This window comes from Mauremys mutica, unplaced genomic scaffold (assembly GCF_020497125.1).
Source record: "Mauremys mutica isolate MM-2020 ecotype Southern unplaced genomic scaffold, ASM2049712v1 Super-Scaffold_100292, whole genome shotgun sequence".
In the NCBI taxonomy this organism is placed as follows: domain Eukaryota; kingdom Metazoa; phylum Chordata; order Testudines; family Geoemydidae; genus Mauremys; species Mauremys mutica.
In genome coordinates this window covers 476853-504522 of record NW_025423306.1, presented here as the reverse complement: position 1 = coordinate 504522, position 27670 = coordinate 476853, and the positions used below count along the sequence as shown (strand labels likewise).

Below are 27670 nucleotides of genomic sequence, written 5' to 3'. Positions count from 1 at the left end.
GCCGATGTCGGTGTGTTGCGGTCAGGACCCCACCGACACAGCAGCAGACTAACTGCCTCTTTTAGGGCCCCGGGCTGGGACACAGTGGAGTGGGTGGGCCTGTGTCATCCCCCCCCCGCCACCCCACTCACGGGTGGCAGTCTCCCCCTCACACCAGCGCTCAGGCACAGAAGCCTGCACTTGCCTGACTATTATTGCTGCTCAGCTCCTGCTTTAAGGACCTGAGCCCTGAACTATTATTGCTGCTCAGCTCCTGATACAAGGACCTGGGCCTCTGAACTAGTGTTGTTGCTCAGCTCCTGGGACAAGGACCTGAGCCCCTTGACTTATTGGCTGTTACCCTGCCCTGACCTAGGGCTTGGGCTTACTGACTATTATTGCTGCTCAGCTCCTGCTTAAGGACCTGAGCCCTGAACTATTGTTGTTTGCTCAGCTCCTGCTTAAAGAGCTGAGCCCTGAACTATTGTTGTTTGCTCAGCTCCTGCTTAAAGAGCTGAGCCCTTAAACTACTGACTCTGTGTGCTCAGCCCCTGCCTGAGGGTCTGAGGTAGAACTGCTGTTGGTTGCCCCGCCCTGACTGAGGGCTTGGGGCCTAATCTACTGACTCTGTTTATTGTTGCTCAGCCCCTGCCTGAGGGTCTGAGCCCGTGGACCTTCGGAGACTGATTTGTGGATTTAGGCCGTGTAGTGACATGGTCTGGCTCCCGGCCGCACCTGAGACGACCGAGCCCCTACACCGGACCCTTACACCCCCACACACAGAGTCCCAAAAAGGAGGGATGGCAGGCTCCGTTGAAACAACCAGTCCGGCACTGCAGACCGCTCTAGGAGCAGGAGCCTATCATTCCTCGAGTGTAGAAGCGGTGTTAACATCACTGCACACCCTACCCACCACAGTCTGCGTCCCTGTTTCAACCCTTTAACGCGAATTCATTAATAAAGAAAACGTTGTTAATTAACAATGTTCCATTAACTTTATTTTTAAACGTGTGTTGGAAGGGGGGAAACGTGGTGAACGGGGTATGTAACCGCAGAAGAAAGTCAACAGTAACTGAAGCAGGGGCAGGTTCAGCTTCTCTGTAAGGAAACTGAACAGTCACAGGTTACCCTGCTCCCTGAGGAACCTAGCTTTCAAAGCCTCCCGGATGCACAGCGCTTCCCGCTGGGCTCTTCTAATTGCACGGCTGTCTAGCTGAGCGTAATCATCAGCCAGGCAATTTGCCTCAACCTCCCACCCCGCCATAAAGGTCTCCCCCTTGCTCTCACAGAGATTGTGGAGCACACAGCAAGCAGCAATAACAATGGGGATATTGGTTTCGCTGAGATCCGAGCGAGTCAGTAAGCTCCTCCATCTACCCTTGAGACGTCCGAAAGCACGTTGAATGATGACAGTTACCCAAGACCACCCTCGACACATTTTTCCCCCCAGCATGCATTATGGGGAAATCCCAGAATTCAAACGGGCAGCGGGGACTGCGGGATAGCTTCCCACAGTGCACCGCTTCCAATGTCGACGCTTGCCCCGTTAGCGTGGACTCACAAAGTCGAATTAGTGTCCTAAGTGTGGACACACAAATTCGACTTTGTAAGGTCGATTCCACAAATTCGAATTAAGTTGAATCGAACTAATCTGGTAGTGTAGACATACCCTATAAAGAAAGTGTGAAGACTAAATACATCCAATGAGGATGGGATTCAAACCCATGCATGCAAAGCACAAGGGATTAGCAGTCCATCACCTTAACCACTCGTCCACCTCATCTGAACAACCAAAAAGCAGATAGGAGGAGAAATCTAAGGCCGGCAGTGATAGGGCCAATATGGAGTTTTTAAATACTAAGTGTAAGCAGGGTCTGAATGAGCTCCCCCCTCACATCTAGTGAGGAGCTGGGGGAAAGACTTCAGGAACAGACCGTGTTTGCATAGACACACCTAGTCTGCCTAGGTATGCAGCATGATGGGGCTGCTTCCCTAAAATGACCAGTTTCGGCTGGTGGTGGGTTACAAATCACTTTAGGATTGAGTGGAATGAAATGTTATTATCCTTCCTGCATGAGTGAAGGGCAGCAGAACATACCTAGTCGGCCCTGATGGAGGGGTGGGTGGGTGAGGAATAGCTTTTATTGCACTTCATAGATGTGATTGAGGACATCCATGGCTGTGGCCCCTCGGAAGCCACGGTCGAAAACCGGGGCTGGGAGTGGGGCTGTTACTTGCAGGGGAGATGGGTGCAGACAGGGGTAAGGGGGTCGAGGCTGGGATGGGAGCCAGGGGCCCAGGCTGAGGGTGGGGTTGGGGAAGAGCTGGGGCAGAGTGGGGCTGAGTGCTGCTCCCTCCATGGGGGCTGGCTCGGGCCCTGAGATGCCCCCATGAAACTTCATTTGTGTCCCCCTAGGAGTCATGCCCCACATTTTGGGGACCACTGAACCCTACTCGCTAAGCAGGGGCTAGTGATGCCAAAGCCCAGGGAAGGGAGAACAAGTGCGGGAGCCCCAGAACCGGAACCCTGCCCCCCCACTTCTGTCTGTGGCTCTGCCCCCTTCCACACCTTCCACCCACGGCCCCACCCACTGTTCCACCCCTTCCCCCACTGGCCCCGCCCTGTCACTCCTTTACCCCTGCCCAGTTGGGGCCCTGAGACCAGAGAAGCTCTGTGCCCTGCTGCAGCCCCCCGGCCGTAGCAGGGAGTGGGAGCTCCTCCAGCCCTGGGGCTGACATGGGGGAGACTTTTCCAGGGGGGCCCAATTTGGCCAGGGCCCCTAGTCATGGGCCCCACTGCCCCCTTGGCGACGCAAGGCTTGGGGAGGCTGAGCCCCCCGAGCCTCCATTACGAGCCACCCAGGCTACCTCTGCTCAGTGGGTGGCCAGTCTCCCTGTGTCTCTGCTGTTGGTGCTGGGGAGCCTGGCTGGCCTTAGGGGTGGGGCCCCCCGGCAGCCGCCCAGGGCTCCAGGGGTCAAAGGGCACCATGTGCCAGTGCAAAGGTGCTCACTGCTCTCCCCTGCCCCAATGCTCCTCCGTGGCCCCATAGAGGCTGGGGGGAGCGAGGAGCAACACTATGTGCTCCATGCGTCCTGGTCACTTTCCCCACTTGGGCTGTGCTGTGAGGGGAGCATCAGAAGCTGCTGCTCTCTGCCCTCCCCTGATACAGCCCGGCTGAGGAAAGTGACCTGGATGTAGGGGAGCTCAGATGATGTCGCTTCTCTCCCCTCCCCCCGCCCCGCAGGCCCTAGGGGTGCCCGGAGGAGCAGCATCCCAGGCAGGAGCGGGCAGCAATGCCAGCTGCTCCATGCACACAGGTCAGTGTCCCCACGTGGGTGCAGGAGGGGGTGCAGGGGTTAGGGGTGAAGGGGGTGCAGGAGCGGGGCAGTGGCTGGTGGCACAGGAGGGGAGTGTGGGAGTTAAGGGCAAAGGGGACACAGTGTAGGGGTTAGGGCACAGGAGGGGCAGGAGTTAGGGGTGAAGGAGGTGCAAGGGTTGGGAGTTCAGGAGCTAGCGGTAAAGGGGGAGGGGGATCCCCCAGGGGCGATGGGGAAGTGCCAAAGTACAAGTTTTTCCCCGGGCACCATTTCCCCTAACGCTGGTCCTTGGTCACATTTCCATGGGCATCCTACTAGATTGCCAGCTGCCGTTCAACTGCAGTGTGGAGACTGTTTGTGTGTGGGGAGAGACAGTGAGTGTGTTGAGGTAGAAGGGGGAAGGATCAATGGGAAATCAGGCCCCTGAGACAGTGTCTGTGTGTGTTGGGGAAGAGTGTGTGTGTTTAGGTAGGTAGGAGCGGATCATTATTATCCCTACTTGAAAGAGGGAGAAGCTAAGGCTGAGAAAGGAGAATTGACTTGTCTTAGGTCACACAGCCAGTCAGTGGCAGAGTTGGGAATAGGACCCAAGAGCCCTGACTTTCAAACTAACCATCAGATCTTGAATTTCAGACATTGAATGACCTGAGTAAAGTGCTCTCAGATGAGCTCCAGACCAACAACAGTGCACAGTAATTATTCAGCAAGTATTTGAGGAGAACTGCAATGTTAGAGAGAATCATGAACTGCTCAGAGACCATTAATGCAGAGAAGCAGCAAAATTTGTCAAACATATGATTGGTTATGACTTATTTACTTGGTCTTCAAAGAGAACAATAAGGACCTGAGTCTCCTCCCTGTCAATAACCCCCTGCTCAGCCAATCAGGGTAGAGACTGAGGACAGCAGGCTGAGGGTTCTCACCAGAGAGCCCAAAGGATGACCCAGGTCACCGGTGGGGATCACTGCCCGAGCTCTATTTCAGCCTCACATTTTTGGCTGGACCTCCCACAGTGGGAGCTGCAGAGCACTCCCCTGCAACACACACACACACACACACACACACACACACACACACACACACACACACACACACACACACACACACACACACACACACACACACACACACACACACCTCGCTCCTGGTGTTGGGAGGGGAACAAGAGAAAGGACAAAAGAAGCAAGAGAAGAAGAGAAAGGAGTAAAGGATGGATGGAGGAAAAGGTGAAAAAAAAAAGGACAAACCCTCATATCCCCAGTGATTCTAAGGGACAAAATCCCAGGTGCGGAATAAAATTCTGCCTCCTTAAGCTTGTGTTTTCCGTGCCTATAATTCAACTCCCACCAGATGGATCAGACTGAACAGGTTTCAAACCTCGAGGAGGCTCTTACCTTCTAAACAGGGATGGCTGGTTTCTAGTAAAATCAGGCAAAGGGAAGGAGAAAACTCGAAAGTACGTGAACCCGAATACTCTCTCAGTCCTCAAAGAGAGACCTGGAGAAGGAGACTTGCTGAAGCAAAGCCACAGGGGTCTCTGAGGTTTGCCTGGCCCCTCGCCCCTGTCCTGCCTGGCTGATGTCAGCATCTCTCTGTGAGGTCACCACCTCCCCACCACCTTTGACCAATAGTCTGAGGTCCTGCAAAAGGCCTTTGTGATGTCACTGCCACACCCCTCCCTTGCTGTGCTATTGTCCTGCCCCTGGCCAGGCACTTTGGAGGTTTGAGCTACTCCCTGTGGATCACCCCACTCAAGGAGCGTTCGTTCTAGGAAGCGAGCCGGTAGTTTTGGACCATCTGCACATTTTGTCACTTCACTATTTATTAGATCGTTTATGAATATCTTGACTAGTCCTGGTCCCAGTACAGACACCACTAGTTACCTGTTTCCATCCTGAAAACTGACCATTTATTCCTACTCTTTGTTTCCTATCTTTTAACCAGTTATTGATCCACGTGAGGACCTTCCGGAGGTGAAAGTAAGCCGGTATGTTCCAGTATGGGGTACCAGCAAGAGCCGGTACGCTGTGCCAGCCCGGCCCGGCTTCCCCAGGCTGGTGATTTAAAGGGCCCAGGGCTTCCTGCAGCGGCCGGAGCCCCGGGCCCTTTAAGTCACCTTCCGAACCCCCCTGCCGGAGCCCCGGGGAGCAAATCACTGCCATGGATGCTGCTCTCTTCTGCTCTGCCAACACAGAGCAGGGGCGGCAGAAGCTTCCTTACAGTGGGGGGAGGGGCACCGTTGTCCGAACTGTGGCACCCCCATGACACCCCTTCCCAAAGGACCCCCACTCACACCACCTCTCCCCCCGAGGCCACACCCACAGACGCCTCTTCCCCAAGACTGCACCCTTCCCCCCCCCCCCATCATTTGTCCTAACAGCAAGTAAAGAGTGGGGGGGCCATGGCCCTCTAAACCCCCTATTCCAGCACCCCTGACACCGAGCTAAGCAGGCAGCAGTGTGTGTGTGTGTGACAGAGAGTGCTGTGCTGAGCTGAGCCAGGGAGAGAAGGGGGCTGATGTCGGGGCTGTCCCCTGCCTCAGGACTGGTTGCGTCCAGCAGCTGTCTGAACTTAGAGACAGTGTGCGACACACTCACTCTTCCGCAACGCACACACTGTCTCCCCCCCCCACACACACACACATGCTCTCTACCCTATCACACACATTGCAGTTGAAAAGCAGCTGGCAATCTAGTAGGATGCCCATGGACCAATGGGATAGAAACCTGCATCATGTGATGCTGTACCAGCCCGTGAGGCATTGCAAACCCTTCCCAAAGCACCCTGCAGCCAGCTGCACAGTGGGATAGCTACCCACAATGCACTGCTCTCTGTGGCAATCCAAGAGATGCTAGCATGGATGTGCTCTGGTGACACAGGGGCATAGGGTGGACATGCAACAGCTGTTCAATTAAAACACTTTAACTAAAGCCATGTTACTCTTTCATGTAGACGTAGCTTTAGAGTAAGACAAGACCCAGCTGCATTCAAACTAAAGAACCACAACTTCCTCTGTAGTTGGCAGGATTTGAACCTGCGCAGGGAGACCCCAATGGATGTCTAGTTCATTGCCTTAACCACTCAGCCACAACTACTTGCTGGGTGTGTGGCTCTCACTGCACTCTAGTTCTGTTCTCACTGAGTGATCAATTCCAGTTGTTTCCTGAAGCCAGCCTCCACAACACACACACACTGCTGTGCCCTTGTGTAAGTGTGTCCGTTGCTGAACAGCAAGAATTCCTGCTCTTTTCCCTTCTGGCTGGAGCATGAGGAGAGTGAGTTTGTGGCTAACGACGTTGCTGTAGCTTGTTGTCCATTTCCTGCCTTGATCATTCAGACAGTCCCTTTCCCGTCATATCCCCAGTACATCAGTGATTGCGATAGCAGGGGGCAGGTTTTCTCTGGGGCACTGAGCTTAGCCAGGGGGTTGGTGGCTCCTTTCTTTCCTCACCCTGGAATAAACTCAGCTTTTTATTCCATCCTTGATGTTTCAAGGAATAACAACAGATGACCAAAGAAAGAGGTGGACAGGGTGGGCCTCAGGGGAGGGGCAGAGAGATGTGGGCTGGGCAGGTCTCAGGGGAGGGGCAGAGAGGTGTGGGCAATGGGCAGGGTGAATCTCAGGGGAGGGGGCAGTGAGGGGCGGCCCTGCCCTCAGCCTCTCCTCGTAAGTCCCCTGCCCCCTAATCATTTTTGTTGCCCTCCCCTGGACTCTCTCCAATTTGTTTCTGTAGTCGGGGCTGGGGGAGAGAACTGGATGCAATGCTCCAGATGTGGCCTCACCAGTGCTGACTAGAGGGGAATAATCACTTCCCTCGATCTGCTGGCAACACTCCTACTAATCCAGCCCAATATGACCAGTTACCCATATTGAATGCAGACACAGCAATATCTGATACATTGGTTCCTGTCCATTCAGGAGGTTATTTCCCACCTATTCATAAATAATGAAGCTGCTCTAAGCGGAGGGGAGAGAGCTGTCCTGTCCGTGCAGTTAACCCATCTCCCCGAGAGGTGGTAGCTATGTCAGTGGGGGGAAGCTATGTTGGTGGGTGTGCAAGCTGTGGTGTCTACATGTGTATGTAAAGTTTAATCAAACCCCATTTTTTAAACCCCTGTGGTCTGGGAATAGAAAAGGAGCTCTCTGAGACAGAGCCCATCCTTCAAAATCCTTAAGATCATGGACTTGCCTATGCAAATGTCAAGGGGGTATAGCTCAGTGGTAGAGTGTTTGACTGCAGATCAAGTGGTCCTTGGTTCAACTCCAAGTGCCCCCTTCAAGCCTGTTTATTCAATAAAAATAATTTCTTTTCCAGTATGCTCAGGAGCTCCACTAAATAGGGATCCCTGAAATGAATGGACACAAATGTTTTCCTGTGCAAATGCATAAAAACCTAGCAAACATGTCCCCCAGCTGAAATCAGTTCCAATCCTCTAAGTGTCTGTTTGTTTTCATCAATGAAACAAAGGCACATGAAGACACATTTGCAGGTCCTTGGCCTCCATGGGCTACAATGTGCAGAAGAACAAGAACCACATCCACATGGGAGGCATGGACTAGTCTGTATTACATTTGGTAAGTAAGTTGCCATTGGGACTGAAAACTCTACTGGGGGTGGACAGGAGCCTGTTACAAAACTAAAATAACCAAGATTTACCAAACTCCCTGTTACACATTCAATCCTCTGTGCACACGGCATCAACTGGGGCTCTAATAAATGGCAACCTTCCTTTAACACAGATCGTTGTTCCTTGTGACTTTCAGATACATTCGAATGGCAGCTGTTTAGAGGTCATGTGCTGCTAGTTCATGAGCAGCAGCAGAGTCTCTGTACGTTTACCAACCGTAGAGCTGGGTGTGTCTGCATCCAAGTAACTGCAGAGTCAGTGTAGTCCCAGACAGTTAATTGCACAGTCTCACTTTCTGGTCTCATTGATCATTTGGGTAGAAACAGCAACGGTTTGGGGGGGTTTGTTTGTTTTTTCTCCCTTCGTTTTCTCCTAAGGAATGTGTGATCTTGAGCATGTTAGTTTAAGTTCCCTGTGGGTCAGGAAAATTCCATCTCCTTGAAATAGCTGGGAAGTGACCTGTTTGCATAACCTAGAATAAAGGAGCTTTTAAAGAAGAAACTGCTTTACAAATATGCTGGGATAAAAACAGTAAATTCCACGGCCAGACACCAGGCCAGGATCAATTAATTACAGAAGAAACAAACTCTTGGGAAGTAGCTGTAATTTGTCCCCAAACCATTCCTTGTTCTCATATGCTATCACGGATTCTCTTCTAGAAGGCAGAGTTAAGGTTATCTTGGCATGTACCCTCACTCTGTATTCCCTGTTTCTCCAGAGTTTGAGTTTTACTGAACTCAATGTTCTGGAAGGTAAGAGATAGTCACAGTCAAAGTTAACTCTGTGTTAACAAAGGTTTTGTTAGAGGCAAATAATGAGACTAATCCCTCATTGCGGTAATTCTACTGACTTCAATGTGCTCTTTCCCCATTTCTAGTTCCAAAAAAATAAGCAAATTAAAACAACCTTGAGAACTAAAATGCTGTGAGAAAGTGGAAATTTTAGTAGCTCAAATATTTCAGTTTCTTCTGTGGTTTGTACGTATGTAAATGGCACAACATGTTAATTTATAAGCACATCTTTCTTAACATCTTTAAATATTCTGTAGTACATTGACTAGATCAAGTGGGTTGTTCAATGCAGTGAGGTTTTCATGCATTGCCCAAAACATATTTTTCATATTATGTAAATTAACACAACTCATTGAACACAAAATTCTGTATTTCATGCTGTGAAGTGTGTTGGTAGCACAAATTAATAGCTTTATTTCTCTCTCTCTCTCTCTCTCTCTCTCTCTCTGTGAGGCACAACAAAATAATTTAGTGATGCTGAAAACGTTCCCTTCTCCTCCAGAACTGCCTTGGAATCACCTTCCCTTTGTAGATTAATCTGCCCCTGAGTCTCTACGAGGGAAATATAGTTTATATGAAAAAAACCACAGTTTTTTAATTAAAGGGACTGAGCCAGAATAGGTTACTCAGACATAGGTTAGGGGGTTGTTATAGAAGTGGGTGGGTGAGATTCTGTGGCCTGCGTTGTGCAGGAGGTCAGACTAGATGATCATAATGGTCCCTTCTGACCTTAAAGTCTATGAGAATAGCCACATGATGGCGACACATCAGGAATGCAAAGCAACAGGTTCCTGGTTTGCACATTGATGGTGACAAGGGATTGAACTCAACTCCCCTCTTTTCACAGACACATTTGTTTTATTCTCTGAGGTCAAACGTAAGTTTAAATGTTGTACTTAGTCCTCTGCCTTGTAGCTTCAACAGCCGCAGATCAAGATGAGTTACTGCAGCCTAGACCTTGTGTCCGTGTTTAGGTGGTTTTCACCTAAATGTTCAAGCAGCTCATAGTAATGTCCCGAGCTCCCCAAGTCCCACTGACAGCTGAGCTCTTCCTGCCCACTGAGCCCAGCCCAGACAGTGGGTGGGGGATGAGTTTGTACCCAAATAACTGACAGAGCCAAGCAAGGAGCAAAGAAATGTTTGCTCCGGTCACTAGGTCTCTGTTTCTATTGCTCGTTTGCTCTCTCCCCTTCCCTGATAAGGAGCAACGGTAAGAGAAGAAGAGGTTAAAACATGTGCTAGGTGGTGGCTGGGTTTGGATGACAAATTTAAAACCATCTCAGCGCCCTCTAGTGTGACACTGACACCATCAGATTCTCACCTTTCACTCACACTTCATTAATAACAGTTTCCCTGAACTACTTTGCTATGATGATTTCAATGGCTCCTACACCGATACCTGCTGCCCCTTCTGGCTGGTTAATTGCACTATTTGGAACCTGCTCCTAAAATTACACCCTTCCTGGGAGCAAGGTTCAGAACTGCCCAAGGAAACCCCATTGGGTTTCAAGTGCAGCCCAGGCAGGGTGGCAAGGGGACAGCACAGGGGTCTCAGAGCTTCTTCTTCCTTCTCACAGAGAGAAGTTTAAGGGGGGCCACCAGTTATGACTCCTGGGTTTTAGTCCTGGCTGTGGGAGGAAAGGGGTGTTTAGTGGATTAGAGTTGGGGGCTTAGGAATCAAAGAGGAAACATCTCCCTTTTCAGCTTCAATGCACATTGAACAAGAACATGGCTTCTCATCTCTTCGGTTTCAGAGGAGCAGCCGTGTTAGTCTGTATCCACAAAAAGAACAGGAGTACGTGTGGCACGTTAGAGACTAACAAATTTCTTAGGTTCTGTTGCCATCATGTGGCCATTTCATTTCACTTCTTATTGTTAAAAGGTCTGGGTACTTCAGTGAGGCTAATTATCTAGTGGAACAAGCTCCACAAGGGATGTGGTTAATTCCCCATCACTGCCGTGTGTAAATGAAGACCCAATCGGCACAGCCCCCTAGAGCCTAGAACTCTTGAGCTCAACCGATCCGCCAGCCTGTCTCAGCCTCCCCAGGCTTGTTTTATGGCCTGGCAGCTGGAGCTTTAAACTCTGCTTGTGAGCTCTGTGCCTTGGCCAGACGGGGACAGCCTGGGACTGGGAAATGCTCCTGCTTCCCCCGCCCCGTCTCATGTCGAGCTGCAGGCGCTGCTGTCCTCCAATGTAAGATCCCGGATGTTTCAGTGCCCCCCATCCCCCATCCAGGAGCCCAGGTGTCCGGGTACCTCTGCCCCCCAGACAGAATCCTGGCTGTGTGGGTGTCCGTCCATCTGCAGAGGATCCCGGAGTGTGGATGCCCTTGTCCCCCCCTACAAGATCCTGGGTGTGTGGGTGCCACTCTCCCCCCCAGTAGATCTCTGGTGGGTGGGTCCCCAGGGTGTGAGTGCTCCCATCCCCCGATACAGGCTGGGGGGGTATAACTGGCTCTCTGTGTCCTGCCCAGGCGGTGCTACAGCAGCTGTTCACAGGGGCAGCAACCCCACTGTCACCCTGCAGCTTTAACCTGCTCCAGGGGTGACCTGCTTCACCCCCCTTTGGGAGCCTGGGACCCCAAACTTCCCAGAATCACCTGATTGATGCCGAGCTTAGCACAGACACCGGCTCAGTCTGGCAGGGAGCTGCCCTGAGCCCTGACAACCAGCTTCCCTCCGCCTCCGGCTGCACAGCGAGGGTCCCACGCGAGAGGCTTTATACCCAGTTTGTTCAGGAGCATCCCAGGCTCCAGCTGTAAACTCTGCTGGTCAGTTCTAATCTTTGGCCACACGGGGGCGGCACAAACGGTCCCATCTAAACGCTGTTTGCGTTCGACCCTTCGGATCGCAGATTGTAACCCGCGGGCAGATCTCTGAGTGCAGCCAAATCCTTCCCCAAACTGAACATTGAAGCAGAAGCTCCCATTGGAAAGATCAGGATTTTTGCCTTTAAAAACAAGGAAAATGTCTCCAGCGAGAGACTGAAGAAGCTCAATTGATTTCATTGACTGGAGGTTAAGAGGCGATTTAATCACTGGTTTAAATACGTTTTACAAATTCCCAGAGGGGGGGATATATGATTTGAAGGGTTCTTCAATTCACCAGACAAAGATTGAACAAGACCCCATTGGCTTGCAGTCGATGTCAGAAAATCCCACCTGGAAATGACCATTTTTTAACTGTGAGGCTAATTATCTAGTGGAACAAGCTCCGCAAGGGAGGTGGTAAATTCCCCATCACTTGCAGTTTGTAAATCAAGACCGCAGCTCTTGCTGCAAGACACCTGGTGGGTGGGTGTCCCTGTTCTGCGTTTCGGGATCCCTGGTACATGGTGCCTCCCTCCCACCAGTTCAGGATCCCCACAATGGGTGCTCCCATCCCCCCATACAGTCTCTGCGGGGGAGGGGGGTGTATAAAAAGAGACCGTGTCTCACTGTCTTGCCCAGGCTATGCTGCAGGGGCTATTCACAGGTGCGATCCCACTACTGATCAGCAGGGGAGTTTTGACCTGCTCCGTTTCCGACCTGGGCCGGTTCACCCCTCCTTAGGCAACCTGGAGACCCCAAGCTTCCCCGGGATCCCCATATTGATGCCGAACTTAGTGCAGACACCCGATCGGCACAGCCCCCTGACCAGGCCAGAGAGAGCAGCAGGTTTCCCCTATTGTTTCCTGCTCTTGTTTTCTTGACTACTTTCTCCTCTGCACCAACTTGCTATTTTGTTTTGTGAGCCTGGCTGGCTCAGTTGGCAGAGCATCAGACTTTTTATCTGAGGGTCCAGGATCCAAGTCCCTGGTCAGGTGATAAACTACTCACCAAGATCTTAAGGTGTCTTGCTGGAGTCCTCTTTGATGTTACTTTTCTCTGCAGGATTTTCCCTTTCCTCAGAAGGGCCTTTTTGTGTTGGATTTGAAGGGGCAACTTCCTGACAGCCGCTGTGTCCTTGCATCCTGGAGGAATAAAGGCCTCTGGGCATAGAGCATGTTCCTCCCCTTCACACACACACACACACACACGCACGCACGCACGCACGCACGCACACACACACACACACACATACAAACACAGAATATCCCTAAGGAATTAGAATCACCTGCTGCCTTCCCCTGTCCTGCTGGATCCCCAAACGAGGATGCTCTTCAGCCTAAACCCATGCCCCCTCTTTTCCCAGTGCCCCTCAATCCCAGCTCTCAGTCCCTCCTATGCTCACTGCTCCTCACTCCCAACCAGAGCCTGCTCCTCTTCACCCTTCTCCTCTGTCCCAACCCACAGCCCCCTCCTATTCCCAGTGCCCCTCAATCCCAACCCACAGCTCCCTCCTTCCCTCCAGCAGCAGGTTTTGTGTATGAGTCTGCATGTGGATTTTACAGTGTGTTGGAAATAGGTTGGGTTGCTTGCCGAAATGATCACGTTTGGCTGGTGTTGGATTCCCAGTCTCCTTGTTATAGGGGCAGGAGAAATAAAGCGTTGTTATCCTTGTTGTGTGAATCGAGGGCAGCACAACTGTGCTTGGCAGCCCCTGATTGAGAGAGACACCCTCAATTCAATAGCACTTACTAGGCAGGTGACATAGTGACTACGGTGCCTTCTTATTTTCCCCCTTTTCCACCTAGGCTGGCAGGTGAACTCTACAGAGGCACCTCTGGGCTTGCACTGACTAAGGACAACAGCTGTGAGTGGGGTCCAGAGAGGGGATGGCTCATGTTAAAGGACTTTTGGTTGCTGGACTTACAAACCATAGGGAGAAGGACACTGCCCAGCTTATTTGGGGGGTGGGTCTTTCCCTCGTGGTTTATGTTTATGTGTTGGGGCTGCTGACATGACTTCTACTAACCCTGGGCTTACATTGCAGTGTAGACATATCCTGAGAGGACATCTATACTGTGACAAAATCCCGCTGGCCTGGATGGTCTGATTTGGGCTCCTGGGGCTCAGGTTGTGGAGCTAAAAACTACAGCGTAGACATCTGGGCTCAGACTGGAGCCCAGGCTCGGAGACCCTCACCCCTCGTGGGGTCTCGGAGGCTGGGCTGAAGCCCAAGTGTCTATGCTGTAATTTTATAACCCTGCAGCACAAGCCTCACAAGCCTGAATCAACTGACCCAGGGTTTGAGAATAGTGACTTGGGTGTGTTAATGGCAGTGTAGACATAACGCTAGGCTATGTCCACACTGCAATGAAACACCCACGGCTGTCCCGTGCCAGTGCAGGCTCCTAGGCTAGGGCTGTGGGGTGGTAAATTTGCAGCGTAGACATCTCGGCTCAGGCTCAATACCAGGCTCTGGGAGCCCTCAAGGTTGGGAGGGAGTTTAGCAAGCAAACAAGGTAAAATGGCAGTGGAGTATTACCCTGGACTCAATGGCATTTCTCCCTTGGTCTGTCTCCTTTGGGGCAGGGACAATAACACATCCTGCTGCATTCGTTATTTCAAAGGGCGGTTTAGGATTTTCATTGTCACACACGGTGCACAAAGCAGGACTCAATCCTTGGTTTAAACTAAATGAGCTGCCCACAGGTTCTAGCAGCCACAATGAGCCATGCAGCATGAGAGCCCAGACCTGCCTCTGTCCCAGAGGAAGCAGGATCATCTGTGACAGGCTGGAACACTGACCTATCAGCTCTTAACTCCCAAACTTTCAGTAAGTCTGTTATCAGTGCCTGTGAGAATGATTTAAAAAACCTTACAGGGCTGGACAGACCAAAGAGCTCTGTGTTTTGTCCTCCCACAGTAGCTAATACTAGGTTGCCCAAGAGTTAGTCAACAAGGTACCACTGGGAATTGAACCCAAGATCTCCTGTTTACAAGGCAGGTGCTTTAGCCAGCTAAGCCATGGTGCCTGCTTGTGGCATCAACCCACCGTCTGCCCGCCCCTGACTCCCTGCCATCCCCACTGGGGCCTGAAAAGCTTTGCTTGTGTTTGGCTTCTGCAAAGCAGAGGAGCAGGTGAGGTTTTCCTTGCAAGCTGTGTGTGTGTTTGTGTGTGTGAATCTTTGGCCAGGTCTGCACTACAAGGTTACTTCAGCATCATTATATTGCTCAGATGTGTGAAAAACACACAACGCTCCCTCGGTCAGCAGTTTTTGGCTGGTGCACACACTGCAATACCACGTCTGGCGACAAAATTGCCCTGTTTTGGTGACAAAATAAAACCAACTCGACGAGAGGCCTAGTGCTTTTTGCAGCAAACTTAAAGTAACAAATTGTCAGTGTAAATGCTGCTGGTCATTATATCACCATAACTGGTTTCCACCAGTATCCCACCATGCCTGCCGTGAACTCAACTGCCCTGCATTCCTGCTACAGAGGCTGGGTCCCTCCCCTTTCATAGCTCCAGAAAGTTCTGACAGCTGAGCCACTATCTATACCGGGATTAGCTTGATAGAACTGCATTGCCAGCCTAAGTAATGTAATTACACCAACCTAATTTTGTAGTGTAGACCTGTCCAAAGAATCACACACACACCTTGGGAGCAAAACTTCATCTGCTCCTTTGCTTTATAGAATACAAACACGAACAACACTTCTCAGGGCCCAGTGGGGATTGGCAGAGAGTCAGATGTGGGCCATCTTTATCCCAGGAGAGATGGACTCTAAGGGTACGTCTCCATTGCAATGTAAACCCAGGTGTGGCACGCTGTGCTCAGAGCAGCACCTGGAAGCCCCATATTCACCACTCTCATATAATGATGACATGGTTTGTACAAAGTCTGCCTTGTGATGTATCATTTCAAAAGTCTTGATCTGTTGAACATTAATATCTTGTTGGATTGTGTGTGCTTGCATTGGTTGGGAAGTTATGAAGTTTTGCTCTGTTACTGAAATATGTTATGAGGTTGAGAAATGCCCCCCACCAGCCTTTCAGGTGTGACAAGGGAGGAGCCAGACTCGCTGCTGGCCCATTGAAGGGATCCACACTCCCAAGGACTATCCCAGGAACCGTGTACAATGCAGGCTTCTCCGAGATAGCACAGAGACGTTGGACACTGCTTGACTCATATTGTAGCAAAGGAGCTTCCTAGCAAGTTGGAAGAAACTATGAAAGAGGGGAAGAGACATCATAACTTGGCCTCTCTCCCCCACACCTCAGCAGGTGGAAACACACCTGGAGGACAAAGACTGAACTCAACTGATTCAGAAATCAGAAGAGAATAATAACAATAATACTTGCAAACCAAATTATCCAAACAGACTAGTATTGGTTTTTCAGCAGAAAATTTTCAGTTTGGGGAATTTTGTTTTCTCAGTCAGACCTTGCCAAGGGAAGCAGGGAGAAAATGTTTGAGTTGCCTCCTTCAGATCAGCTTGGCCTAGACACTAGCTCTGGTTCACGGTTGTGGCCTTGCTCAGGATGGGAGTATTTTAATAATTTGGGCAGGTCCCAGGGTGTTTGGGGGAGAAGATGAGGATGTTCCCTTTTGAGATAAAAACTAAGAAATGCAGCACTAGAGAATTTCTTTTTTTAAGAAAACTGGGATTTAGACATTTTATTTAAAGCAAGGGAGTTCTGAGTTTCTGAGAAGGTTTTTGTTTGCAAGAAGCAACATTGTTTGATCTGTCATTGTACCAAAGGGGGAGATGGTTGTCTACAAAGGAGGGGTGAAAACTAAATGCATCCGATGAGGATGGGATTCCAACCCATGCATGCAGAGCACAATCGATTAGCAGTCCATCACCTTAACCACTCGGCCACCTCATCTGAGTTATTAGAAAAGGGACAGGAGGAGAAATCTAAGGCCAGCAGAGCTAAGGACAATAAGGAGTTCTTAAATACTAAGCGGAAGCAGGGGCTGAATGAGCTCCCCCCTCACATCTAGTGAGGAGCTGGGAGAAAGACTTCAGGAACAGACCGTGTTACATAGACACCTACTCTGCCTAGCTATGCAGCATGATGGGGCCGCTTTCCCAAAATGACCAGTTTTGGCTGGTGGTGGGTTACAAATCACTTTAGGATTGAGTGGAATGAAAGGTTATTATCCTTCCTGCATGAGTGAAAGGCAGCAGAACACACCTAGTCCGTCCTAATGGAGGGGTGGGTGAGGAATAGCTTTTATTGGACTTCGTAGAAGTGATTGAGAACATCACCCTAAACCAGTGGTCCCCAAACATTTCACACTGTGCCCTCTTAGCCATGGCTGTGGCCCCTCGGAAGCTGCAGTCAAGAACCGAGGCTGGGAGTGGGGCTGTTGCTTGCTGGGGAGAGGGGTGCAGACAGGGGTAAGGGGGTCGAGGCCGAGCAGGGAGTCAGAGCCCCAGGCTGAGGGTGGGGTTGGGGAAGAGCTGGGGCAGAGTGGGGCTGAGTGCTGCTCCCTCCATGGGGGCTGGCTCAGGCCCTGAGGTGCCCCCATGAATGTTCCTCTGTGTCCCCCTAGGAGTCATGCCCCACATTTTGGGGACCACTGAACCCTACTCACTAATCAGCGGCTAGTGATGCCAAAGCCCAGGGAAAGGGAGAACAAGCGCGGGGCCCCCAGCACTGGAGCCATGTGAAGGGGCTGCAGGAGAGGGGCAATGGCTGGTGGCCCAGGGAGTTAAGGGCAAAGGGGGCACAGGAGGGGGCAGGAGTTAGGGGTGAAGGAGGCGCAAGGGTTGGGAGTGCAGGAGCTAGTAGTAAAGGGGGAGTGGGGATCGTCCAGGGGCAATGGGGAAGTGCCAAAGTACAAGCTTTGCCCAGGGCTCCATTTTCCCTAATGCTGGTCTGAGCAAACAACTGGAAATGACCCTTCAGTGAGACCAGAACCATCGTGTAGAAAAGCCCCTTTGTTAAGTGGTGGAGGCTGAGGGCTTAGGGAGATGGGTTAGAAAGCAACAGCAATAGGTGTCTTTTTGTGGAGGTTTGATTCTTGCCTGCTAGGCTAGGCTGGTGTGTGGTGTCTCCATGGCTGCACTTTACGTCTCTGATCACCCACAGGGAGCCAAGTCTAGACATATTCAGAGGCTCTATGCCAGAGTTTCTCAAACTTCCTTTCACTGCAACCCCCTTCTGCCAAAAAAAACCTTACTGCATGGCCCTGGAAAGAGGGACCAAGCCCCTCCACACTGAGCAGAGGCAGGGGAGACAAAGCCTGAGCCCTGCCCCAGTTGGGGGAGGGCAAAACCAGAGTTTGAGGGATTCAGCCCTGGGTGGTGGGGCTCAGACTTTTGGCTTCAGCCCCAGGCCCCAACAAGTCTAATGCCAGCCCTGGCAACCCCATTAAAACAGGGTCACATCCCACTTTGGGGTCCTGACCCAGAGCTTGAGAACCACTGCTCTGTGCTGAGGGGAGAGAGTTTTCCTGTGGGTGTAGTTAAGCCACTTTGCAAGAGGTGGCAGCTATGTCAGTGGGAGAAGCTATATCGGTGGGATTTGGGGAACGGTTCAGCTCCGGTTCAGAGATCTGCCTGCGGGGTGTGAACCTGCCACGAGGAGCGGGAAACGCAACCAGCAACGGGAGGCGTTGGCTGAGCTCCAGGCTGCCCCCGTGTGGCCAAAGCTTAGAACTGAGCAGCGGAGTTTAAAGCTGGCGCTGGGAAGGACCTGAACACACGGGGCACGAAGGCTCCTGTGTGTAACACTTGTTGGGTGGGCAGCTGGGCGTAGCTGATTGCCAGGGTTCAGGGCTGCAACCCGGGGTGCTGAGCAGGTGTCTGTGCTCAGGTTGGCCTCGCTATGATGGTTTCTGGAAAGTTTGGGGTCACCAGTCTCCCTAAAGAGAGAGGAGCCAGGTCAGCCCACGAAAGGAGGCCGGCAAAACTCTGGTACCAATTGGCCGTGGGACTGCCCCTGTGAAGAGCCACTGCAGCCCCGCCAGGGAGAGCCGGTCTCTCTTTATGCAGCCCTCCCCCCGCCACCATTCCTCAGGATGAGGGTTGTGCTCAAAGATCTGTGCCCCGTGTTTTCACCTCCATGTGAAGCGCACAGTGCAAATAACCCTCAGCGCATCAGCTCAGTTCCAGGCTCCACTTCCACCGGCTCAGGCAAGATGGTGCAGAGGAGCCCCTGGGTGGCTGTGGGCCTGGGGAGGATGGCTTTTGATTTTTCGGCTTGACTGCTACGGGCATCAAGGCCAAAAGTCAGATGGCCGACTCTCCCGTCCACCACGCTCATCAGGAGCCCTTAGTCGACAGGCTCGGAGAATGCGGGCAGCGTCCCCCACTACCTCTCGCATGCAAAGCGAGCGCTCTGCCACTTGAGCTAATTCCCCGCAGCTGGCCTGACTCTCAGGCACCGGGCAAAAAAAGTTAAGAGCTCTGTGGCCTTAAGCAGAACACAGCCTGAAATGGGGGGGAGGGGGGCGTGCTACCCAGAGCTGGGGAAGGGGGTCCGAGTCCCAGCCACGCTCCTTGGTACAAACACCAACGCTCCCTCCCTGGAGTGTGTCTGGGCTGAGAGTTAGCCCCTGAAACAAGCACCAAACTTCAGAAGACAACGCAGGGATAGATCACTTGACGATTGCCTGCTCTGGCCATTGCCTCTGAAGCGCCTGGCATCGGTTACTGTCAGAAGACGGGATAGTGGCCTAGATGGACCATCGGTCTCACCCAGGAGGGCCGTTCCTATCTTCACCACTTTCCTCTAACCCAAGCAAAGCCCGGAGCAGGCCCAGCTCAGCAACTCTAGCAGGCTCCCTGGCCCCCGGCCCAGCATACAGCAAAACGACCCTGCCTCCACCAGGATAGACAGCCACCCACTCCCTCTTCCAGACCAACGCAGCCCTTCCCCGCTTTGGCTGTCTCCAAGCTGTCTGCGTGCTCTGCTCTGCTCCACGGCTGCCATGCTGCCTGAGATCAGGAGTCTGCGAGGTCTCTCGGTCTCAGCTGAGCTGGTATCGAATGCCACCCCGCCCATCTCCTCATTCCCTTCATGGACCCCTGGGATGTGAGTAATTCTGTATTTGAGTGGCTCTCCCTCCCGGCCAATGAGCTTGGCGTAGACTAGCAGGGAGGGAGGAGGAAAGGGATTGTGCTCCAGTGAGAGCTCAGAAAGAAAGGTGCAGGTCCCCCACTAGAGCCCAGCCCAGCAGAGCAAAGCAGAGCAGAGCAGGCTGGAGAATGTGTGTCTGGGTCTGACTACTTCTCCCCTGCTCTTCCATTTGAGCTAACTTCCCCCAGCTGTCTCCAGCCTCCCAGTCAGCGCAAGGGGGAGAAGGGCCGGGGAGGAAGAGCTTTGTGCTCCGCAAGGGCTGGCTTTTTGGGAGGCCAAGCAGGGAGAGGGATGGAAGCCACTGGAGGAGCTGAGCCGGCTTCTAAAAGAAGGTCCTGGGGCTGCCTTGCAGCTGGAGAATGTGGGCATTGATCCCACTGCCTCTCGCATGCGAAGTGAGCGCTCTACCACTTGAGCTAATTCCCCTACCTTGGCAGGTGGTGTCTCGATCCATCCATTCGATAACGGAGGCCACATCGTTCCCTGCGCCAGCCACTGACTCCTTCCAAAAGGGTCAGGCAAGGCAGACCTTGCTGTTGGCCGGCTAGCTCAGTTGGTTAGAGCATGGTGCTAATAACGCCAAGGTCATGGGTTCAAGCCCCATGCTGGCCACTCCAGGAGGGAGAGGGTGGCTTCTGCTCTTTTGGCTGACTGCTAGGGGTGGCAGAGGCCAAAACCAGGTGGGCCTGGAGCTGGCAAGAGCCCTGCTGGGCGCAGGCGCCAGGCAGGACCAAGCTCCTGACACCTCCCTGGGCTCCTCGCTCCACCTGCTGCCTGAAAGGAACTTGGAGACGGGTGAGCCCGGCCGGCTGCCTTCCAGGCTCATAGGAGGCCAGGCTTGAGCTGCCCGCTCGCGAAGCCAAAATCGCAGGCCTGCTGGCTCGCCCCCATTGTCCACAGGGGGTTGACCTGATGGCCCGAATTCTTGCCGGCCGCCAGCTCCACCCAAATGTACCCGACGCCGGATCACGCTCCCCAGCCCAAGCCACAGAGGAAGGCTTAATACTCGGCACCCCAACCTAGGGGAGAGGCTTCACACTCCGCCGGTGCAGGGTGACCTTTGGGACTTCCCTGGACACCATCCTCCCACCGCCCACAGCCAGACCCCCCAAGCCCACCCCTCCGACAGGAAGGAGCAGGAGGACCACTCCGCCCAGGGGCACCACCACTCGAAGTCAGCTTCACTTGCTTTCTCTTCTACCCCTTTCCTCCCAAGTTATGCGCGCCTCACGGGAGCCGGCCCTGGGAAGACGCAGGCACCGCACTCTGACTGGCGCAAGCCAAACGCCCACACCGAGAGTTTAGCACGGGCTCTTGAGGCACTGGAGGAACCCCATGCAGACGCACTGACGGAGCTAAGCTTTACGGCCAAGGGCCCTACCTGTGCAGAAAGCCAACTTGCTTGTGAAAAAGACTCCTCTTTCGGCTCCCCTTCCAAACTTCCAAATGCCTCCCAATGGGAAAACAGACACACTGAAACACCCAAACGGTCCTAACGCTGGAGCCAGGCGAAAAAGAAAAGCAAGGAAAAGATTTCTAAATGGCCACCCTGCCAGAGTCGTACAGCTCCGCAAGTGAAACCCGTGGGAGGGACATTACACAGAAAAGGGGAATGGAAAGCTGCCCAAATTGAGATGCTGTGGAAAGGTACAGCCCCATCGCTACTCCTACTCTGCACACTGCTTGCAACAGCTGATGAACGGCCAGGTGCTTTTCGCATCCAAGCCCACAGCAGGGGAAGACCTTGAGAAGTTTCCCGTGGCTTGCCTGGTTCAGCTGGTCAGAGTGCGGCACTCGTGGAGGCCAGATGGTGAAGAGGAGCCCCTGGGTGGCTGTGGGCCTGGGGAGGATGGCTTTTGATTTTTCGGCCTGACCGCTACGGGCAGCAAGGCCAAAAGTCAGATGGCCGACTCTCCCGTCCACCACGCTCATCAGGAGCCCTTAGTCGACAGGCTCGGAGAATGCGGGCATCGCCCCCCCGCACTACCTCTCGCATGCAAAGCGAGCGCTCTGCCGCTTGAGCTAATTCCCTGCAGCTGTCCTGATTCTCAGGCACCGGGCAAAAAAAGGCAAGGGCTCTGTGGCCTTAAGCAGAACACAGCCTGAAATGGGGGCGGGGCGCTACCCAGAGCTGGGGAAGGGGGTCCGAGTCCCAGCCATGTTCCTCGGCACAAACACCAACGCTCCCTCCCTGGAGTGTGTCTGAGCTGAGAGTTAGCCCCTGAAACAAGCACCAAACTTCAGAAGACAACGCAGGGATAGATCACTTGACGATTGCCTGCTCTGGCCATTGCCTCTGAAGCGCCTGGCATCGGTTACTGTCAGAAGACGGGATAGTGGCCTAGCTGGACCATCGGTCTCACCCAGGAGGGCCGTTCCTATCATCACCACTTTCCTCTAACCCAAGCAAAGCCAGGAGCAGGCCCAGCTCAGCAACTCTAGCAGACTCCCTGGCCCCTGGCCCAGCATACAGCAAAACGACCCTGCCTCCGCCAGGATAGACAGCCACCCACTCCCTCTTCCAGACCAACGCAGCCCTTCCCCGCTTTGGCTGTCTCCAAGCTGTCTGCGTGCTCTGCTCTGCTCCACGGCTGCCAGGCTGCCTGAGATCAGGAGGCTGCGAGGTCTCACGGTCTCAGCTGAGCTGGTATCACGTGCCACCCCGCCCATCTCCTCATTCCCTTCATGGACCCATGGGATGTGAGTAATTCTGTATTTGAGTGGCTCTCCCTCCCGGCCAATGAGCTTGGCATAGACTAGCAGGGAGGGAGGAGGAAAGGGATTGTGCTCCAGTGAGAGCTCAGAAAGAAAGGTGCAGGTCCCCCACTAGAGCCCAGCCCAGCAGAGCAAAGCAGAGCAGAGCAGGCTGGAGAATGTGTGTCTGGGTCTGACTACTTCTCCCATGCTCTTCCATTTGAGCTAACTTCCCCCAGCTGTCTCCAGCCTCCCAGTCAGCGCAAGAGGGAGAAGGGCCGGGGAGGAAGAGCTTTGTGCTCCGCAAGGGCTGGCTTTTTGGGAGGCCAAGAGGGGAGAGGGATGGAGGCCACTGGAGGAGCTGAGCCGGCTGACTGTCCATGGCTTCTAAAAAAAGGGCAAGAGAAGGCCCCGGGGCTGCCTTGCCGCTGGAGAATGCGGGCATTGATCCCGCTGCCTCTCGCATGCAAAGCGAGCGCTCTACCACTTGAGCTAATTCTCCTACCTTGGCAAGTGATGTCTCGATCCATCCATTCGATAATGGAGGCCACATCATTCCCCGCACCAGCCACTGACTCCTTCCAAAAGGGTCAGGCAAGGGAAGGCTTGCTGTCGGCTGGCTAGCTCAGTTGGTTAGAGCGTGATGCTAATAACTCCAAGGTCATGGGTTCAAGCCCCATGCTGGCCACTTCGGGAGGGAGAGGGTGGCTTCTGCTCTTTTGGCTGACTGCTAAGGGTGGCAGATGCCAAAACCAGGTGGGCCAGGAGCGGGCAAGAGCCCTGCTGGGCGCAGGCGCCGGGGCAGGACCAAGCTCCTGACACCTCCTTGGGCTCCCCTCCCTGGGCTCCTCGCTCCACCTGCTGCCTGAAAGGAACTTGGAGACTCCGTCCACACTTGCAAGGCACATCCAGTGCTGTAACTCCCTGGCTGCAGCGCTGGCTGTGCACCCGTTCGGGTTGGGGTATAAGGAATGCAGCGCTGGTGATCCAGCGCTGCTCATCAGGTGTGGACACACACCAGCGCTTTAATTGGCCTCCAGGGAATAAGGAGGTATCCCAGAATTCCTGTTCAGCCACTCTGCTCATCAGTTTGCACTCTACTGCTCTGGCCTCAGGTGACCCGCCCTTTAAGTGCCCCGGGAATTTTAAAAATCCCCTTCCTGTTTGCTGCAGCCAGGTGTGGAGTGCAATCAGTTAATCTTTCCAGGTGACCATGCCTCCACGCGGCAAACGAGCCCCAGCATGGAGCAATGGCGAGTTGCTGGACCTCATTAGTGTTTGGGGGGAGGAAGCTGTGCAGTCCCAGCTGCGCTCCAGCTGTAGGAATTATGATATCTTTGAGCAGGTATCAAGGTCCATGCTGGATAGGGGCCATGATCGGGACGCGCTGCAATGCAGGGTTAAAGTAAAGGAGCTGCGGAGTGCCTATTACAAAGCCCGCGAGGGGAACCGCCGATCTGGCGCTGCCCCCACGACCTGCCGTTTTTACAGGGAGATGGACGCGATACTTGTGGTGACCCCACTGCCAATCCGAGGACCACGATGGACACTTCTGAGCAGGGTGGGGGACAGGAGCAGCAGGAGGAGGCGGGGGGGTGGAAACCACGAGTGAAGTTACTGGGATGGGGGAAGACACCCCAGAGTCCCAGGAGGCATGCAGCCAGGAGCTCTTCTCAAGCCAGGAGGAAGGAAGCCAATCGCAGCAGCCAGCAGTTGCTGAAGGACAAACAGAGGAGCGAGTTACCAGTAAGCGTCTTTTATTTTCAGGGTGGAAATGTTTCAGGAGAGGAGGGGGGGTTAGGGCTGCATACATGCATGCCTAGATGTGGATTAGCCCATTGATGTAGTCTATCACGTCGCGGTAATCGGCTGCAGTAATCTCCTCAAAAGTTTCAGCCAGAGCATGGGCAATGTGCCTACGCAGGTTTATAGGGAGAGCCACTGTGGTCCTTGTCCCAGTCAGGCTAACTCGTCCACGCCACTGTGCCGCGAGGGGTGGGGGGACGATTGCTGCACACAGGCAAGCTGCATAGGGGCCAGGGCAGAATCCGCATTGCTGTAGAAGACCTTCCCGCTCTTCCCTAGTGACCCGCAGCAGGGAGATATCTTCCAGGAGTAACTCCTGTGGAAAATGTTGGGAGACTGTTTAGTGCAGATCCCCCATGCAGCTGTTTGCTGTCCCCAATGCACAGAAACCCCTGCACAGCCCTGAAGCAATCTCAGTACCCCTTACTCACCATTTCCTGTCTCCTGTTGTGTTATGTGTGGTCTTATTTGGTATGGGAAAAGAATGCTAAAGTGAACACTGAAAACTCCTTCAGTGTGTGGGAATTACTGTTTGGATGAGATAATTAACAATGCTACCCTGTTAAATGTTGCCATTTTTGCCTTCAAGAAGTGACCTTGACTGCTGGACGGCCCAGATCTACCACAGCACAGAGACTACAGAATCTGAGGAAAAAGCCTCGAAAAACCAGGGAAGACAGGCTGAAAACAGTTATTGATCACTCTGCTTGAGAGAGTAAACAGCTGCAGGAGTAGAGAGAAAGGGAAAGCAGGATCCACCAGAGGGACAGCAGGATCCGCCAGAGACATTGGTGGAGAAACACTGTGGCAAAGAGGAAAAGCACAGGCCAGCTGCTAGGCATCCTGGCACGCCAAGCGGACTCTCTCCAGGCACTCGTAGCCATGCAGGCAGAGCAGTCCCGTGCTGCCCCACAGCCCCCCCCGTCCCAAATTTTATTCTTTTCTGCCCCAATGTTAGCTCCAAACCCCCTTCCACAGCATCCAGGTTCTTACCACCACCAGCTGCCTCCAACACCTGTACGTTCACCAACCAGCCCTGAGAACTATGACCCTTACACTCTGCACTCAACCCCCATCACCATGCAGTATATGCACCCTGAAGTGCAGCAGCCATTGCACAGCACTGCAGACAGGACATATGCAAACTTGTGACTGTAGAAGCAGCAAAGAATCCTGTGGCACCTTATAGACTAACAGACGTTTTGCAGCATGAGCTTTCGTGGGTGAATACCCACTTCTTCGGATGCAAGCAGTGGAAATGTCCAGGGGCAGGTGTGTATATATAAGCAAGCAAGAAGCAAGCTGGAGATAACGAGGTTAGATCAATCAGGGAGGATGAGGCCCTGTTCCAGCAGCTGAGGTGTGAAAACCAAGGGAGGAGAAACTGGTTCTGTAATTGGCAAGCCATTCACAGTCTTTGTTTAGTCCTAAACTGATGGTGTTAAATTTGCAGATGAACTGGAGCTCAGCAGTTTCTCTTTGAAGTCTGGTCCTAAAGTTTTTTTGCTGTAGGATGGCCACCTTAAAATCTGCTATTGTGTGGCCAGGGAGGTTGAAGTGTTCTCCTACAGGTTTTTGTATATTGCCATTCCTAATGTCTGATTTGTGTCCATTTATCCTTTTCCTTAGAGACTGTCCAGTTTGGCCGATGTACATAGCAGAGGGGCATTGCTGGCATATGATGGCATATATTACATTGGTGGACGTGCAGGTGAATGAACCGGTGATGGTGTGGCTGATCTGGTTAGGTCCTGTGATGGTGTTGCTGGTGTAGATATGTGGGCAGAGTTGGCATCGAGGTTTGTTGCATGGGTTGGTTCCTGAGCTAGAGTTACTATGGTGCGGTGTGCAGTTGTTGGTGAGAATATGCTTCAGGTTGGCAGGTTGTCTGTGGGCGAGGACTGGCCTGCCACCCAAGGCCTGTGAAAGTGTGGGATCATTGTCCAGGATGGGTTGTAGATCCCTGATGATGCATTGGAGGGGTTTGAGCTGGGGACTGTATGTGATGGCCAGTGGAGTCCTGTTGGTTTCTTTCTTGGGTTTGTCTTGCAGTAGGAGGCTTCTGGGTACACATCTGGCTCTGTTGATCTGTTTCCTTATTTCCTTGTGTGGGTAATGTAGTCTTGAGAATGCTTGGTGGAGATTTTCTAGGTGTTGGTCTCTGTCTGCGGGGTTAGAGCAGATACGGTTGTACCTCAGTGCTTGGCTGTAGACAATGGATCTTGTGGTGTGCCCGGGATGGAAGCTGGAGGCATGAAGGTAGGCATAGCGGTCGGTAGGTTTTCGGTATAGGGTGGTGTTAATGTGACCACCACTTATTTGCACCATGGTGTCTAGGAAGTGGACCTCCCGTGTAGGTAGGTCCAGGCTGAGGTTGATGGAGGGGTGGAAGCTGTTGAAATCATGGTGGAATTTTTCCAGAGTCTCCTTCCCATGGGTCCAGATGATGAAGATGTCATCAATGTAGCGTAGGTAGAGAAGGGGCGTGAGTGGACGGGAGCTGAGGAAGCGTTGTTCCAGGTCGGCCATAAAAATATTGGCATATTGTGGGGCCATGCGGGTGCCCATAGCGGTGCCACTGATCTGGAGATATATATTGTCATTAAATTTGAAATAGTTGTGTGTGAGGATAAAGGCACAGAGCTCAGCAACCAGTTGTGCTGTGGCATCATCAGGGATACTGTTCCTGATAGCTTGTATTCCATCAGTGTGTGGGATGTTTGTGTAGAGAGCCTCTACATCCATGGTGGCTAGGATGGTGTTTTCTGGAAGGTCACCAATGCACTGTAGTTTCCTTAGGAAATCAGTGGTGTCACGGAGATAGCTGGGAGTGCTGGTAACATAGGGTCTGAGTAGAGAGTCCACATATCCAGACAGTCCTTCAGTGAGAGTTCCAATGCCAGAGATGATGGGGCGTCCAGGATTTCCGGGTTTGTGGATCTTGGGTAGTAGATAGAATAACCCTGGTCGGGGCTCTAAGGGTATGTTGATTTGTTCCGGTGCTAGTGTAGGGAGTGTCCTGAGTAGATGGTGCAGTTTCTTAGTGTATTCCTCAGTGGGATCTGAGGGAAGTAGCCTGTAAAATTTGGTGTTGGAGAGTTGTCTGGCGGCCTCCTTTTGGTAGTCAGACCTGTTCATGATGACAACAGCACCTCCTTTATCAGCCTCTTTGATTATAATGTCAGGATGGTTTCTGAGGCTGTGGATGGCATTGCGTTCTGCACGACTTAGGTTGTGAGGCAAGCGATGTTGTTTTTCCACAATTTCTGCCTGTGCACGTCGGCGGAAGCATTCAATGTATAGGTCCAGACTGTCATTTCGACCCTCAGGAGGAGTCCATGTGGAGTTCTTCTTCTTGTGCTGTTGGTGGGAGGGTAACTGTGTATCAGTGCGCTGTTCAGTGTTGTCCTGGAAGTATTCTTTGAGTCGGAGACGGCGAAAGTAGGCTTCCAGATCGCCGCAGAACTGTATCATGTTGGTGGGGGTGGCAGGGCAGAAAGAGAGTCCCCGAGATAGGACAGACTGTTCTTCTGGGCTGAGTGTGTGGCT

At 52.7% G+C, this 27670-nt stretch overlaps 6 non-coding genes across 6 annotated transcripts; 3 read left to right on the top strand and 3 right to left on the bottom strand.

Annotated features, from left to right (window-relative positions):
• Positions 1-6310: 6310 nt before the first annotated feature.
• TRNAS-AGA lies at positions 6311-6392 on the bottom strand. The gene has a single exon. It is a non-coding gene; the product is annotated as a tRNA-Ser (tRNA).
• Positions 6393-7502: 1110 nt separating this feature from the next.
• TRNAC-GCA lies at positions 7503-7574 on the top strand. Its single transcript has one exon. It is a non-coding gene; the product is annotated as a tRNA-Cys (tRNA).
• An 8761-nt stretch (positions 7575-16335) lies between these two features.
• TRNAS-GCU lies at positions 16336-16417 on the bottom strand. The gene has a single exon. It is a non-coding gene; the product is annotated as a tRNA-Ser (tRNA).
• Positions 16418-20159: 3742 nt separating this feature from the next.
• Positions 20160-20233, top strand: TRNAI-AAU. The gene has a single exon. It is a non-coding gene; the product is annotated as a tRNA-Ile (tRNA).
• A 2511-nt stretch (positions 20234-22744) lies between these two features.
• TRNAA-UGC lies at positions 22745-22817 on the bottom strand. The gene has a single exon. It is a non-coding gene; the product is annotated as a tRNA-Ala (tRNA).
• Positions 22818-22929: 112 nt separating this feature from the next.
• Positions 22930-23003, top strand: TRNAI-AAU. Its single transcript has one exon. It is a non-coding gene; the product is annotated as a tRNA-Ile (tRNA).
• Positions 23004-27670: the final 4667 nt, after the last annotated feature.